Genomic DNA, 15,707 nt, shown 5'->3' with positions numbered 1-15,707 from the left:
GGGGTTGAAGATGAACTAGGGGAGTTGGGTGTGGAACGGAAAAGGACTTTGCAAGGAGTGGGAATTTGAAGGGGTTGGTCTGACCTTATATCTGAATCAGCAGGTTTATCCTGCTTGTGCTGTTTCCTTATGTTCTTTGGGATGATATTTGGGTTATCAACAATGATGGGTTGGTCAGGGTCAGGGTGTGCCCTAGTGTGCCTTGGGTTTCTTTTAGGAGCCAGCTTCTAAGTGTTCTTTCAGAATTTTATACAGAAGTTTTGTATTTACAAGGGCAAAATAAGAACTCTGGAATGACTATATATGTTTCAAGGCTAGGATAAGTTTTCCCTAGTTAGCTCTTCCCTAAGACTGCCCCTGTATAAGAGAAACAGTCCTAAGATGTCTTGGCTAGCTCCAGGCTTGATGAAAGCTTTGGAAGATAGATAGTAATTGAATAGTCCTCCCCAGTCGAGTCGCCAATTATGTTAACACCCAGGTTGTTCCCTATGACTCCCAAGGGAATACGGCCGGGGTAACCACTAACCAATCTTTTAATCACTGTTTCTAGCCAAACAGTGATCAGAGAGGGCTCTCTCTTTATGATTTAAATCTACAGTGATGGTGTTTTAGGCTAGGTATTGAGTACAGGTCATGTTTGTGTTTCGGTTGATGAAATTCCCTTAGACTTCAGTGATGTAGTTTTTTAGATATGTTGAATATCATTGGGCAATGGAGTCTGTGGCTTAATGTGTTTGAATCTGTGAGATGAAAGATGGAACTTACAGGGCCATTTGGGTGTTTAATAGAACAGATTTTTGATTAAAAGACTGGTAACAGGTAGCACAAACAGTGAAAGCATTTAAGAATTTTCACTATTTATCTATATGTTCCCAACAGATAGCTTTAAGAAGAGAAAACAGAAGTCTTAGGGGCAAAAGTTGAATCCCTGAGAATGACTGTTACAATAAAAACACAGTTTTGAATTGCAGCAATTAAGAATTACAATTCTGTTACTGTATATGAGGAAAACATATATAATAGCTCAGTTTGAGTCCAGGGTAAACATGGTTAAATCCTGGTACTATCCTTTCACCTTGCTATCAAGTGTACAACATTAGAACGACAAAGAGAACAAAAGACTCAAAACAGACACGACAAGAGATTTGAGAATACTTATAGTTTTATGCAACACCCATGGAATCCTGTAACATGCATCCTTCACCACAAGACATCAAATACACCAAACTTCTGGAAGTTCCATTCCTCCTTTTTATTCATTCTCTGAAAATATTACAGCAGATAGAAGTTATCCAAGAGAAAATTCCAGCAACCCCTTCAGCATCTGTGAAGGGTCTATATATACTAGCGGTGGTCTACAGAAATATCTGAGTTCTGCGTTATCTCAGTCTTTACATTCTCACCAACTCTTTAAGACATTATGTCGAAAATTTATTACACATTTAATACACAGTACAGGCATTTTAATGCTCTGTCAGAAGATATTTAGCTTTATAAGAATAGCTAAGTCGGTCTGAATATTTGGAGTTAATGCATAGAAAACCCGACTGTAGGCTGGTACACTATGTCTCGGACCTGTCAGCTGTGACTTTGACTGCTGCTGGTGGCGAGTGACTGGTCTGGCCGAGTTGGCTCAGCCTCTGCTTTTTCTGTAAATTTTAATTCCCAAAATTGCCACTGCGCGTGTCTGCCTTTTTCCTTCTGCGCTATTGGTTCTGGCCTGTCAAAATTGTCTGGGTCAAATGCCTCCAGACATCCTGTGTGGGCAGTTGATGTGCCAAAATTGCCCCTAGAGTCTCATCTGCTTCTGTGAACTTGAAGAAATTGGGTGGTGTATCAAACAGATGCTCTATCTCATTCATGAGAAAAAACAGGTTCTCCACTCTGTCATACATCATTTGCCCTGTGGCTGGCCCTGTGTCCTTTGAAGTGCTGGGAGGTTTTGCAATCTCTGCTACTGCATGTGCATCAATTCTCTTGTTATAGTTGTCCAGGGTGAGCAGTCTTCCCACGCTGCTCAAAATGTTGGGGAGGCCTCTGTTCTGCAGTGTTACAAACTTCTCCAGGAACCTGTTAATTTCTGTCTGCATGTCCTGTGTCCTTCTTTCCAAGGTTCCAATCAAGTTTCTCAATGTAACAACTCTCTTGGCTATGGCAATTGTTTCTGTCCTGTTGTTGATTCCCATGCTAGCCAATTGAGTGCTGGTTTTGTAATTCAGGATATTGATCATCCTGGTAGCTGCTTCTGGCATGTGCCCAAGGCTTGCCCTTGCTCTCTGTATTTCCTTGTTTGCTTTGGTGATGAGCACCATTTGTTCATCCATGGTTTCAATGTATTGCCACTGTTTGGCAATGGATCTCCCAATGTTGCTCCACAACACTGCTTTCATATCAGCCGTTACCCTTTCCAGTGCAAGCTCTTTTTCCAGCTCAGCAATCCTTCTCTTAAGGGTTTTCACCTCTCTCTCCTTGGCTGCCTCATTTTGTTTGCTTTTATCAAATTTCTCATTAACATTTGCCAAGTTCTGTTTGAGCCCATCCAGCTCTTTCATTTGAGCTTCCATAGCTCGGATCTCTGCTTGTAGCTTCTGCATATCTAAGCTAGCAGCTTGCTCTGATGTTGTTGTGGGGGCTGTGGATGGTGCTGTAGCTCCTGTTTGCTGAGGAGGAGGAGCGATGATCGGAGGTGCTTCCTCAAGATTTATTATTAATGGAGGAGGCTGGGAGGATTGACCTTCCCCTTTCTGTTTCATGGCTTCTTGTAGTGCTGCCTTTGCAGCTTTAGTTTGTCCTAGCTGGTCTTGAGTCCTAACCAGCTCTTTGTATAAGGATACCAGCAGGTCTGTGGTATCTTTTTCTTGCCTTTGCTGGGCAACTTCATCTGTTTGTGGATGGATGGTAGCCGGGAGTTTGATTTTCTTTCTTAGGGCTGCCATGTCTGCATCCCTTATTTTCAGCAGTTCTTGGATGCCTTTGACATCCTTGGGATCATGTCCTATCTCTATGATTACCTCCTCCAAGGATTTGATCCTGTTGTCCTTGGCTTGTGAGGATGCTCGTTCCAATTCTAGCTGGGATGATGTATTGTCTAGGCTGCTCTTTAACTTGTAATTTTCCAGTGTCTCATCTGCCAGGGAGGCATACACCATTTCACCCGTTTGTTTGTGTAACTCTATCTTATCCATGGGGTGAATATCTTTAGCCAGAACCTCCATGTTGGTTCTTAAATAGTCTGAGGTGGACTGAGGATGTAGAGTTGTGGGCATAAAATGGCTCATTATCATTTTTCCCTCACTCACATCAAAAGCAGACATTAGTCTCTGCTGGTTGCTGGGAGCTAGTTTTAACAAGTGATCATAGAGTTGCACTTTTATGGGATCACTCCTTCTCTTGATTTCTATGAACTGCTGCTTTATACTTGAGTGCCCCTCTCTATGCCGGCCAGAAGAGCTGACCTCTCCTCCCATTGTCATATCTGGTCCTCTTTGAGATGAGCTGGCCGAGAGTTCTCCACTGGGTGGGCCCATGCCCATGGCCTGCCTTACTGCTATGTCCTCCTCTTGGGAGTCATTCAATCTTTGTCTCTTCTCTCCTCTGATAAAGGATGAAGTCTGGGGAGTCTCTCTCTCTCTCTTTCTGGTTAAGTCCTCCTTCTGAGGTGTTTGGAGGACTGAGCTGTCCACATTGATGTCTGTCCTTGGAGACAACTCTGTTTGGGGCTGCTGTTCTGTAGATCCGGGCAAATCTGTCTCTTTATTTTGCTGTAATGGCTGCTGCCCACTAGTTTGTGGTTTATCTTGTTGCTGCCCCAACTCCCGCTCTTCCATTTCTTCTTGCTGCTGTAGCAAGGTGTCAACCTGTTCTTCTGTTAATATAGGTGGTTGTTCCACCTGTTTGCCTTTGTCCTTGCTTGCTGCTTGGGTTGTCTGCTCGGCAGTTCGCTGTTGTGTTGCTGGTGTTGTGGTGGCTGCCCCAATTTGCCTCCTGTAGGAAATAGGCACCTGTCCACAAGTTTCCAAGTCAGCTTGTTTTTGGACATTTCTAGCCTCTTGCTCAAGTATTTCTTCATTAGTCATTTGCTCTACTAATGTGCCCTCTTCCCAATCTGGTGCATTTGCATATTTTTCAATTTCAGGTAATCTGGCATGAGCATAGTTGCCTAACTTATACCTGATCCTCCTGAGGGAAATAGAGTGGTTAGGGTCATATGGAATCCACTCAAAACTAGTTTTCAACTGGAGTCCTTCCAGGATTCTGTCTGCCTCTTTCCAGCCTTCTTCCTTCCTGTTGTATAAGAAGGGACCTAGCTGATTTCTCACTTTCAATTGTGATTTCTTGTTTTTACTCTGAAAGTGTAGGTAATCTGAGTTCCCAAATTGCCTGAAATATTCTAAGGCAAACAGTCTCATGGGAACGTACCTTGGCAGCCTAAATGGATTTAATTCACATCCATACACCCTAATGACTGTGTGATTCTGGTAGAAGTACCAGTTGCCGATGTTGTAAAGCTTGTTCAAATGAAGAATTCTTTTCATGTCATTGGTCAGTCTAGGAGGAGGGGCACCTTGCAGCACTGTTAGGGCTGGATGGACAAATAAATCAATAAACTCACAGTATGTATAAGGTGATACTGAGGTACGATGGAACACAGGGGTCCAAAAAACAACTGATCTTGGGATTCCTTGGGCGTTGAGTGGCCTCAAAGGGACAGAGAAGGTAGCTGGCTGGTTGAACAAGAACAGATGGTATATGTAGGAGGTGTATCTGAACAGCCTCTCCCTCTTCAAGTTCATGAACTGGTCATGAATCTTCTCAGCTATATAAGTTGCATAATCATAGTGGATAGCTGGAGTCTTACCCGGGGCAAATATGGACAGCATTGCCAATATGCAGTCATCTACATCTTCTAGTCCTCTGAATCCTAGGACATAGCCAATCAAGTCCACCATCATCCTGCCCAACTCATTCAGGTATTGGTAACCAATGGGAGGGGTTCTGACTGCTTCAGAGCTAGGTGTAACAAATAGCTGGTTAATCTTCACAATCTGGTCATTAGACAGGTTGTTTCCTCTCCTTATCAAATCTTGCATGGAAAGAGGGGTCAGTTTCTTGGCTGTATGGAAATGCAGCATCTGATTTATACTCTCTGGAGTGATCTGAAACAGGACCAGGCCTGTGGGGCTAATGACTGCCCTTTGGCTGGGGTCATAGCACTCTTGGCAACTGTAGATGAGCTCTGGCATTGGATTGACTTGGGGAAGGTTGTATATGGGCAAATTTGATTCCCAAATCCCCAGGATATCTGCTCCACTCATGTGCTGGGCTCTCAGTTCATTAAACATTAGGATATTATACTTAGTTCCCATAGGGAACCAGTCCAGCATCTGGTAATCCATGTCTCCCAGGGCTTGCCATGCTAATTCTTGGTGGGGAGCATTGATAGGCTTAATATTGAGAGCAATGGGAGTTTCCATAGCTTGTGAAGGGATAAACTGTTGCAATTTGACAAGTGAGTTGGCAAAGACAGACTGCAGATTGCCCTCTGTGGTAAAAACTTGATTTTCTGAACTGTCAGAGGGGAATTTACCAGCTAGAAATTGAAATACTGCTGGTAATTGGTTACAGAGACTCTTTTGGGGCCCAAGTGAGCTTCTGGTAGTAGTTCGGAGGTATTTTAGCAATGAATTTGCCGGGGAAACGCAGAGCTGAGGGGTTTTTAGGTGAATTGCAGCTTATTATGGCTCTGCAGGGAATTTTTGGACTTCACAGAGACAATGGTGGAGGTATAACCCGGTTCTAGCGGTGAAAAAATCTGTTTTACGGTCCTATTATGCCTGTGAGCAGTTTAGAGCAGAATGCAGGTCGAATGGAGGGCAGGGTAGGGTAAATACCTGTAACTTGACGTGCAGAAGTCGTGATAAGGTGTACTGCAGTTGCTGGAGTGGTCGCCTTTGTTGAATTTACAGGTTGGCGGAAATCCGGGCAGAAACGGTTAAACAGAGAGTTCAGCAGACAATAACAGTGAAATGGTAAAAAATGCGTGAAATTTGGTTAATATGAGATTTTTACCCATTTGGCGCTTTTATAGGATGACGTCAGCATGACGTCATTGGTGGGTCACGGTGATGTGACGTCAGCTGACGTCATCGGGGTAGACGTGGCAGCAGACGACCGGTCAAAGGGCGGTGAGGTGGCAGTCCAGTCAGCGGTGAGCTGGACGTGGCAGAACGGTCAATAGCGGACGGGCGGAGGTTAAGCCGTGAAGGTTACGGTTAAGGCTCTAACCGTCACGGTCTCTCGGGGCGGTTAGAGTACGGCGCCCAGGGTGTCAGAGGGAGCTCCGAGACGGTCTAACGGGCGACGCGTGGCAGAGGCATGACGAGGCGCAACGTCATGTTCTCGGGAGTTAACGCGCGGACGTGGACGGCGTTCCGATATTGTGGTGGGCCGTCGGATCTGGAGGGCTTGATCCGACGGCTGGCGGAGGTGTAAGGTGCACGGCGGATAGTGCGGCGTAAAATATTAACGTTTATGGGTTTTGGCATAGTTTTTCAAATGTTTTTTCTGCCCACCCGCGCTTGCCTTTGGGAATGTGCCGAAAGCGGGATTTGATTTTTGTAAGGTTTGCAGAGGGTTTTGTGGGCTAGAGGGGTTTAGAGAGGGGTTTTTACCCATGCAAAGGTATTTTTTGAGGGGAAATGATCTGCAGCAAAGGGAGAGTATCGGAGATAGGTTCACCATGGTGGCCAGATGCCACTATGATCCCTCTTTGCAGATTTCTCGGCTATTATGCCTAGGGGAGGGAATATATAACATTTAGGGCTTTATACACCTTAGTGTTATTACTATTAGGGCACGGGATAGAATAAGGGAGTTAAATAATAGAGTTAGGAGTTAGTATGAGGGAAGGAGAGGAATCTTTGAGAAAGGGGATGTTAATAATGGAGTAGGGGGGAAAAAGTGAAGTTAGTGATGCTCTCTGCTGTGAATCCATGAAATTCACCACCTTTTTTGCTGATATGTCCATTGCCTTGGCAAAATATCTTTGACAACTATGTAATGGTGAACCTGTCCTTTCTGCAACCACAACTGCCTACCCAACTATTTCACCTAACATTTTTTAGTTTCTTCTTGGAGGGGCACTTAGACTTGCAACCCTCAATTGCCTTTTCTTTTCTTTGGCTTTTTCCTTTTTTACTCTATCTGCTTCTACCCTTATCTCTTCCAAGGTCCCAGATTAGGCTTTTGGGAACCTTTGTTTCTCTACCTGAACTACTTGTCTGCCAAGATTAAGCTGTTTGGACAGACTTCTTTCTCTATTCTACAACTCAAAATTGAAACATGGCATGATCCAGATTAGACTGTTGAATCATCCACAAAAATGTAATAAGGTCCTCAATATCTGAAGTAATTTCACACACCTCTGATTACCTGGAAATATGGGCTCTTTGTGCTAACAAAGCAGAGCATATTTGGATTTTCAATAATCAATCATGAAATATGAAACCTATTACTATAGGTATCCAACACCATCCAAAAACAAAAAATAATAAGTCTAACCAACCACGTTATGTATGTATGAGAGTCTTTGTTTTTCCTATTTTCTAGATAGCTATAAACATAATTACTAATCAGACTAGAAATTTGAAACTTTTTCATGCAAAATAGAAGCAAAGATGCATTGTGGCTACTCATCGTCAGCTGAATCCATCGGTGCAGGGTCCTTCACAGTGGAACTTGGCAGCTCCATGTGCGGTATAGAAGGGATATGTTGCTTTATTTGGCTGAGCTGACCTTTCTGTTGTTGTAATTGAAATTGTATCTTTTGAAATTCTTTGGCGTAATCTGGGTGTCCATGGGAGGTCATAAGCATATCAGGAGGAAACTGCTCTAAAGTTTTAGCCATAATGTTCTTCATCATCCAAAATAAATGGATTGTCTGCTTGTATTGAGATGATCAACCACGAGTGTGGCATGGGTCAAGGATCACGATTTTCCATTCATCTAAATCAAGTTCAAAATCCTCCTTGGCCTATCGAATCTCTACCTCCAAATCTGCAATAAGTTTCTCGACCGAATTGGAGCTACTAGCATGATATGCTTGAGTCACTTCTTGAATTATTCGAGAGGTTTGCATCCCCGACCCACCCCCCTGGAAGGACTAGATTGACTAGTCTGAGAAGGGGAGGCCTTCCTCTGCTTCCCACGACCACGACCCCCACAGCCATTCTTACCTTTACCAATGGCCCAGATCATGATTCTATTTTTGTCGAACATATGTTGACTTGTGTCTAACTCTAGAGGTCGACCCAAATAGGGTCTCAGCTGAGAAGCTCGACCCTGACAAAGGTCGCTTCGACTCTGCAGACCTATTAAAGCAATTTTAAATGAAACCAACCAAGTAAGGACCCTGCTCTGACTCTTACAATCAACTGGCCGCCAACACAGTTTAACGGTTCCATTTCTACCATCTTGCCACCATTGCCCACTAATGGGCCTGAACTGACTAACAACATCATCCACATTCAAGACCCTTGAATTATCCAAGCGCATCTCATAATTTGTTGATTCAACCAACAAAGCATTACACAAAGAAAAGAAGAGGAATTTGGGCCAAAAGCTACCTTGAGCCCGCAACCCACAAAACCCCTTACATCAAGACCCAATACAATGAACCTAGGCTACATAAACCAATCCCGTTTGCCTATAAGCAAGCCCATATTGACAGGAAATAAGCCAAGAGCGGCCCCGTGACCAGGACCGTCCCACAACCAGACAAGAGCGCCAAACCCGACATACCCTATCTAGCAAGTCCAAACTAGCCCTAAAATGATCCAACATGGCTCTCCTAACCTCGACTCTACAACAACTAAGGTCATGGCAAAGGCTACATACAACCAAGGCTCGAATTCGAACTCACTCAAAGCCTAAATACCGTGGAACCAAAGAAAATTTACCACAAACCCAAACCCTTATCGTTTCATTTTTACCCAAGTAGGGAGTACCACAACATACAAAATAGTCTACCAACCAAACTCTGCAGGAACCTATGTGGGACAACCAAATTCCATACGCCGCAGACACTAGGACATACAAAACTAAAGACTCAACCCAAACTAGAAACCATTCGAGGTTGTGCTCTAGGAAGTTCCATTTCCATTCCCACCAAACCACAAAACCAAGCAGCTCATAGTTCAGAGGACAAATATATTGATCCATACATGTAGGGGAAGCTAAATTAAGGGTGGAAACATACCAATGACCACTGCCAAGACCTAGAATAGACGACGACCACGAGCTACCCAGATCGACCAGCTCAGACCAAATCCACAGAAGCCTAAGGGCGCAGACAAACTTACCCAGCAAACCGGAGGGAAACCTTGCCTTAACGTCTATCATAATAACTATGCCACCCTTAAGGAGGATCATTAAACTACGCATGCGCACCGCCACCTCTCCAAGTGCAGCATGCATGCGGAGGGTGGCCAGAAAAATCTAGTAGATACGCATTAAACAGTGGCCCAGGACAAGCCCAATGGGGCCAGCTCACACCCTGATTGGGGGAGGTGGTTCTTGTTCACCTATTGTTGTTGACTGTCTTTTTAATCTTGCTCAAGAATACCTTGGAGAGGGAGTAGATTGTCTTCCAGAGGATATGGAGGCCATACCATTTCTAGAGTTCTCCCCGGATGTGCACAAGTCCAATTTGCCAAGAAATATGCAGCTCTATTACCTTCTCTTCAAACATGAGAAGTTAAGAGGTAGTCAAACGAAGGAAGGATCTCCCCGACATCCAGCACCAGATGTGCAATGCGCCAACTGTGACTAAGTTTTTCCCATCAAGTTCCCTGAGTTAACTTCTTGATTATGTCCACCACCAATCATGAATCTTCTTCAATCGCTATCCTTTTATAACCTGTTCTTTTAGCAACGAGAAGGCCATGTTTGATTGCAGTGAACTATGCTTTGTTGTTTCTAGCATAACCACAATCTATAGTGAAAACAAGTTTGGTTTTCTTCTGATAATCTCTAAAAATACTACCATACCGAGTGTTCCATGGGTTTCCTTTCGAAGCACCATCAAAGCTTAATTTGATAAAACCATGTGGTGGCCCCGTGAAATGTTGAGGTGATGAGGTGGGGGGAGTCAAAACTTTCCAGGATCTTGGGGCTATCATACTTGCAAATAGGTTTAACAGATTAAGAATTCTTGCTTCATGAGGGGCTACTTGCCAATCATCCGGATGTCATTTTTCCGAGAGAATGGTCTCTCGAATATTCTTAATAGTCCCTGCCCAAATAACCTCTTGAGGGGTTTGTCGTCTTTAAATATTTTTCTATTTCTTTCTTTCCAGATGGCCCATACTAGGAAGCCCAAAGCTAAATCCCATGCTCGATTTAAAACAAGGCACAATAAAATGCCTTTGCGCCATAGGAGTATAGACTCCTTGATGCTTTGGGGGTCCCTGTCCAAGTGGCCAAAAAGATCCCCAAGTTGGTACCATTTTTGGATCGCAAAAGGGCAAGTGTTTAACAAATATTCAAGGTGTTCATTGTGCTGATCGCGTAGGATGCAACATGAAGGGCCCTGGAAGCCTCTCTTCTGGAGTTGGTCCCAAGTAATAATTCTTCCATGACATACCAACCATCAAAATTAAACTATTTTTGGCCAAAATTTACTCGTCCAGATCTTCTTCCATAGGGGACACTGGTGATTTTGAGGTTCTTCTGCTCTAAATCTGTATGCTTCCTTAATGCTAAATGTACCCCGAGCCGAGTATCCCCATCGCAAAATGTCCTCACCCTCCTGATAAGTTATTTTCCTTGATTAAAGTTCCTGGTCCATGATTTTCCATTGCGCAAAGGGAGGAGGATCTGGCCAATGCCCAACCTCTTTCCACTTTCTCCATCTAGAACTTTGTTGCGAGGCTTTCCAGAATTGGTTAACTATATAATAATTCCTATTAGTTGTATAAAGGAAAATGTCCCCTAGATCTGGTCGACTGAACAATTTTTCTCTCTGTTGCTAGGAGTCCTGCCAAAATAGAGTTGAGCAGCCATTTCGAATTTCCCAAAAAAATGTTGATTTATAATATCCTTGTTCTTTGTAGCCAAGTTCCAGTTTGCAGATCCTTTGGGGGTGGTCCCTATATTTGAGAATATATTCATTTTGGATCAGCATATTGTATTTTCTGGTCCAAATTTTCTTCCATAAATCAAGTTCCCCTTTTAACCATCTCCACCAGATCTTAGCTCCCATAACTAGGTTTAAGGTGTAGGGGTCCCTGAGACTTAAGCCTCCAACCATCTTAGGACAGGTGAGAGTGTGCCAGGATACCAAGGCCCATTTTTTTAATTGTTGAGCTCCTTGCCATAGAAATTTCCTAAAGATATCGACCATAGTTGAACAAGAGGTTTTAGGGGCGGCCATTTCTGATAGTTGGTATATTGGAATGGACTAAATGACAACTTTTAGGAGAACAGTTCTACAAGCCAGATTGAGAGGTCTAAATGCCCAACCACTAAGTTTTGATTGGATTTTAAGAAGGAGACCTTTCCAGCAGGAGGTCTTTAAAGAGTTATATGCTAAAGGCATACCCAAATACTTCATAGGTAAAGACCCTATACCAAACCCCAACAGTTGGGTAAGGAAGGTTTGAATTGTCCTTGAGGCAATAAAAAAGAAAATGTTAGATTTCTCATTATTAATCAAGGTACCCAAGGCCTTCATAAACTCCTGAAGAATTTCTTTGATTTTTCAAGCTTTTCTCAAGGAGACTTGACAGAATAACATGATTTCATCCACAAATTGTTGGTGGGTGATGGGTAAATCATTGCCCTGAGGCCTAAGACCCTTAAGAAGGGAAGTGCGAACAGTCTATTTTAAAAATCTACCCAAGCCCTTAGTTGTTAGGATGAAGAGGAACGAGGATACCAGATCACCTTTCCTGAGGCCACGAGAGGGATTAAAGGTTCTGGATGGGGAGCCATTAAGCATAATAGAGAAAACTGGGGTAGACGTTGTTGGGTCTTGAAAATGTCATTCATTTCCATTACACTTTCACTATTATTTCCATTATATCACCTCCATTTCACTACTATGTCACCACATTCATCCCACTTTCATTATCATTGGGCCACATTATGTTTTTCCAAACTTTATTAATTCTTAGCCTTTTTAAGTGAATTTGTGGTTAAAAATTAGAAAATAATGTGCATATGCTTATACCTAACAAGTGGGTTGAGATTGTTGACATGTGTAGGTCAAAAGGAGGCTTCTAGAAGACCTTTATGTGGCACTCTAAGGCCAAATTCGAATTTGAGTGGAAAGAATCATAGGATTATGAGGATATGTGTCACATCTCCTAACTGTATTGAAACTCTAAGAAGACATGTGTCTTATCAGTTCCTATTTTGATTAGGACTCTAGAGGTAGAGGGAGAGATTCATGGACTCTCAGTAATGAGATGGTTTCTCATCCTTTTGTATCAATAGGAGATATCTCTCCTTCATTTGTTAGTTTGTTAGTCTTAGCTTAGCTTGGTTTTGTAGTTCTTCCTTGATGGCTTTGGAAAGCTTTGGAGAGCTTTGTTGTACTTTGTAATTTTGAAGAATTTGAATAAAGCTTTGATGTTCTCAACATGGAAGGAGATGTGAAGTAGATGTCATGGAGCATATTAGAATGTAAGGTAGAGTAGATTTTGCTTTGTAATTTTGCTTTGATTTCATTCAAGTATGTCATTTTATTGCTTTCAAGTTTGATAGATTAGATTTTCCATTCATGCAAGTGTGTTCAACCGGTTGATTGTAGATTAGTTTTTCTTTACTTGTTTTTGCATCAAATAGTGACATGAGATTTGCCTCTATGCTAAACTTTTTCTTAAGCTTTTCAATTTCAATTATGCTTTGATTTCAGTCTTATTTATTTACTGTTGTTAGTTAGTTTAGATATCAAATTCTTCATGTCATTTGACGTTATCTCCAGAGCCATGGCTTAACCCCGAAAAGCTACTTAGCGAGCTATCGGATTATGAGTGAAGTGATTTGATTTTACTTTCATCTCTGCAATTAGATATCAGGTTCTTCATGTTATTGACGTTATCTCCAGAGCCATGGCTTAACCCCGAAAAGCTACTTGGCGAGCTATCGGATTATAAGTGAAGTAATTTGATTTTTCTTTCATTAATCTGCAAGTAGGTAATTTAGATATCAAGTTCTTCATGTTATTTGACGTTATCTCCAGAGCCATGGCTTAACCCCGAAAAGCTACTTGGCGAGCTATCGGATTATGAGTGAAGTAATTTGATTTTGCTTTCATTTAGATATCAATTCTTCATGTTATTTGACGTTATCTCCAGAGCCATGGCTTAACCCAAAAAAGCTACTTGGCGAGCTATCGGATTATAAGTGAAGTAAATTGATCTTGCTTTCGTTAGTCTGTAATTTTTAGTTTGTTTGAGTGCAATAGTTTAGATTTTATTTCTGTAATTAGATGGGCAACAGAGACAGTGATTTCATGATCATTATTTCATCTTTTGTTTGATTTAAGTAGCTGCATATTTACATTCCTGTTCAAGTATTAAATTAATCAATAGCATGCTTTGAGATCTTTTGAAGTGCTAAGTTTTGGAAATTACCATAAGGGACATAAACCTTGTCTTGAAATCTACATCCATACTTGACCTTTAAAAGTATTCTTAAGACCTTAGAATAGGATTTCCATTTGCATTAGACACTTTAGGAGATCAACAAGAACAAAACCCCAAAACAAGATAAAAGCTATAAAACAACGAAGTAAGAAAAAGGTTGACTAAGCACATATGGTGTACCACACTTCATCAGTTTACGATACCCGGATTGATAATTTATGTAGAGCAATTTAAGACGTTAAATTGACTAGACAGACACCAGGGAGAAAACCCAATCCATCCATTGTTGATCAAAACCAAACGACTTCAGAACACTCATCAGATAGGACCAACTAAGGCGGTCATAGTCTTTGGATAAGTCCAATTTTATCATCATACTAGGAGATTTGAGTTTCTTTAGGGAATGAACCATTTGTTGAGAGGTAATGATGCCATCCAGGATTTTGCGCCCTTCCACAAAACCAGATTGCACCGAAGAGATCAAGGCAGGCAGAAGAGGCTTCAAGCATTTGACAATTACAATAGAAATAATTTTATAGATAACATTACATAAAGTGATAGGTCTAAAACCTCAAGGATCCTCCGATTCGGTAGTTTTAGGGATTAAAGCAATAAAAGTTGAATTAAGACTCGGACATACCTTCTGATTCTGTCTGGATTCCTCCACCACTTCAAGTATATCCTTTCCAATAAATTTCCATGTTGCTTGATAAAATTCTGTCATGAACCCATCGGGTCCAGGAGCTTTGTTCTTAGCCATTCCTTTGACAACATCATATATTTCCTCTAGAGTCATCGCCCACATTAGGGCCATGTTCTGATCTTGGGAGACTACCCAAGGGATGTGTCGTGTAATTCTTGAGATGACGCTTGATCTATCTTTTAGTCGGTCCCGAGAGAAGGGTTTGGAAATGGTTTACCACTAGATCCTCCATCTCTTCATGTTGAACCGGTTGATTTCCCTCCCCATCCTTAAGAGAGAATATGCAATTGTGTTTTTTGTGTTGGATCATTGCCTTACGGAAAACCTTGAATTGCGCTCTCCCTCTCGAAGCCATTGGATTCAGGATTTTTGTTTCCATAGAATTTCCTCTTGTTTCCTTATTTCTTGTAACTGATTCAATAGGCAACCTTTAGTCTCAACCAAACTCTCTTATCTACATGCTAGAATGATTCTTTGTTGTACTGCTTGCATGTTATCTTGGAGATTTTTTTTCTCTTTCTTGATGTTTCCAAACTCTTCCTAGTTTAATTTCTTAATTTGGAGCTTGAGGTTTTTTAGCTTGAGTTGAAATGTGTTCATATGATTTCGACCTTGCATAGTACTTCCATTCCACCAGCCTTCAACTTTCTATATAAATAACGAATCTCGTAACTAGAAGGTTTCAAAGCGGAAGGGTCAGTTATTGGGCCCCACTTTTAAATCAAGCTCCATCCTAATCGACCAATGATATGATCCCATGCCTAGGAGGATGGAAGCTTCTAAAAAGATGTCTATGCTTATAACATGTTCAGACACCACGAATCGGTCCAAGCGTGATGCTACCTGGTGAGCACCCCCCTTCTGTTATTCCAGGTGAATACTCCATTGATTTTAGGCATATCCACTAGGTGTAGTTCCGCAATTATGTCTCGAAATGCTTCCATATCTGCATCCATCCGTCGAAGCCCTCCCTTTTTTCCTCTAGTGACGCAATTACATTAAAATCACCGTCAAGAATCCATAACTCCTCCTCGTATAACCTTTTTAGTTTTCCTAAATTTTGGAGGAAAACCCCCTTTTCTCCTGGAATGTGAGGCCCATATACCCCAGTCAAAAGATCCCAATCCCTGGATCCAATGTGGCGAAACTTACCTGATAAAATCATGGGAAGGCTGAACCAATCTTCAAATATCACCTCCATCGGGTTCTAAAGAATAGCGAGCTCACTAGCATTGCCAATGGAATCTTAGGCCATCACTTTGTATTGAAGTTTCAGGCTTCTTACAATCTCTTTCAACCTATATTCCGAGATTTTTGTTTCCTGAATAATCATGATACTCAGATGATCTTTTCTG

The sequence above is a fragment of the Pinus tabuliformis genome, chromosome 1_2 (genome assembly GCF_031772625.1).
Source record: "Pinus tabuliformis cultivar Carrire ecotype Pingquan chromosome 1_2, CPIR1, whole genome shotgun sequence".
NCBI lineage: Eukaryota > Viridiplantae > Streptophyta > Pinopsida > Pinales > Pinaceae > Pinus > Pinus tabuliformis.
Note: the sequence above shows the minus strand (reverse complement) of the source record.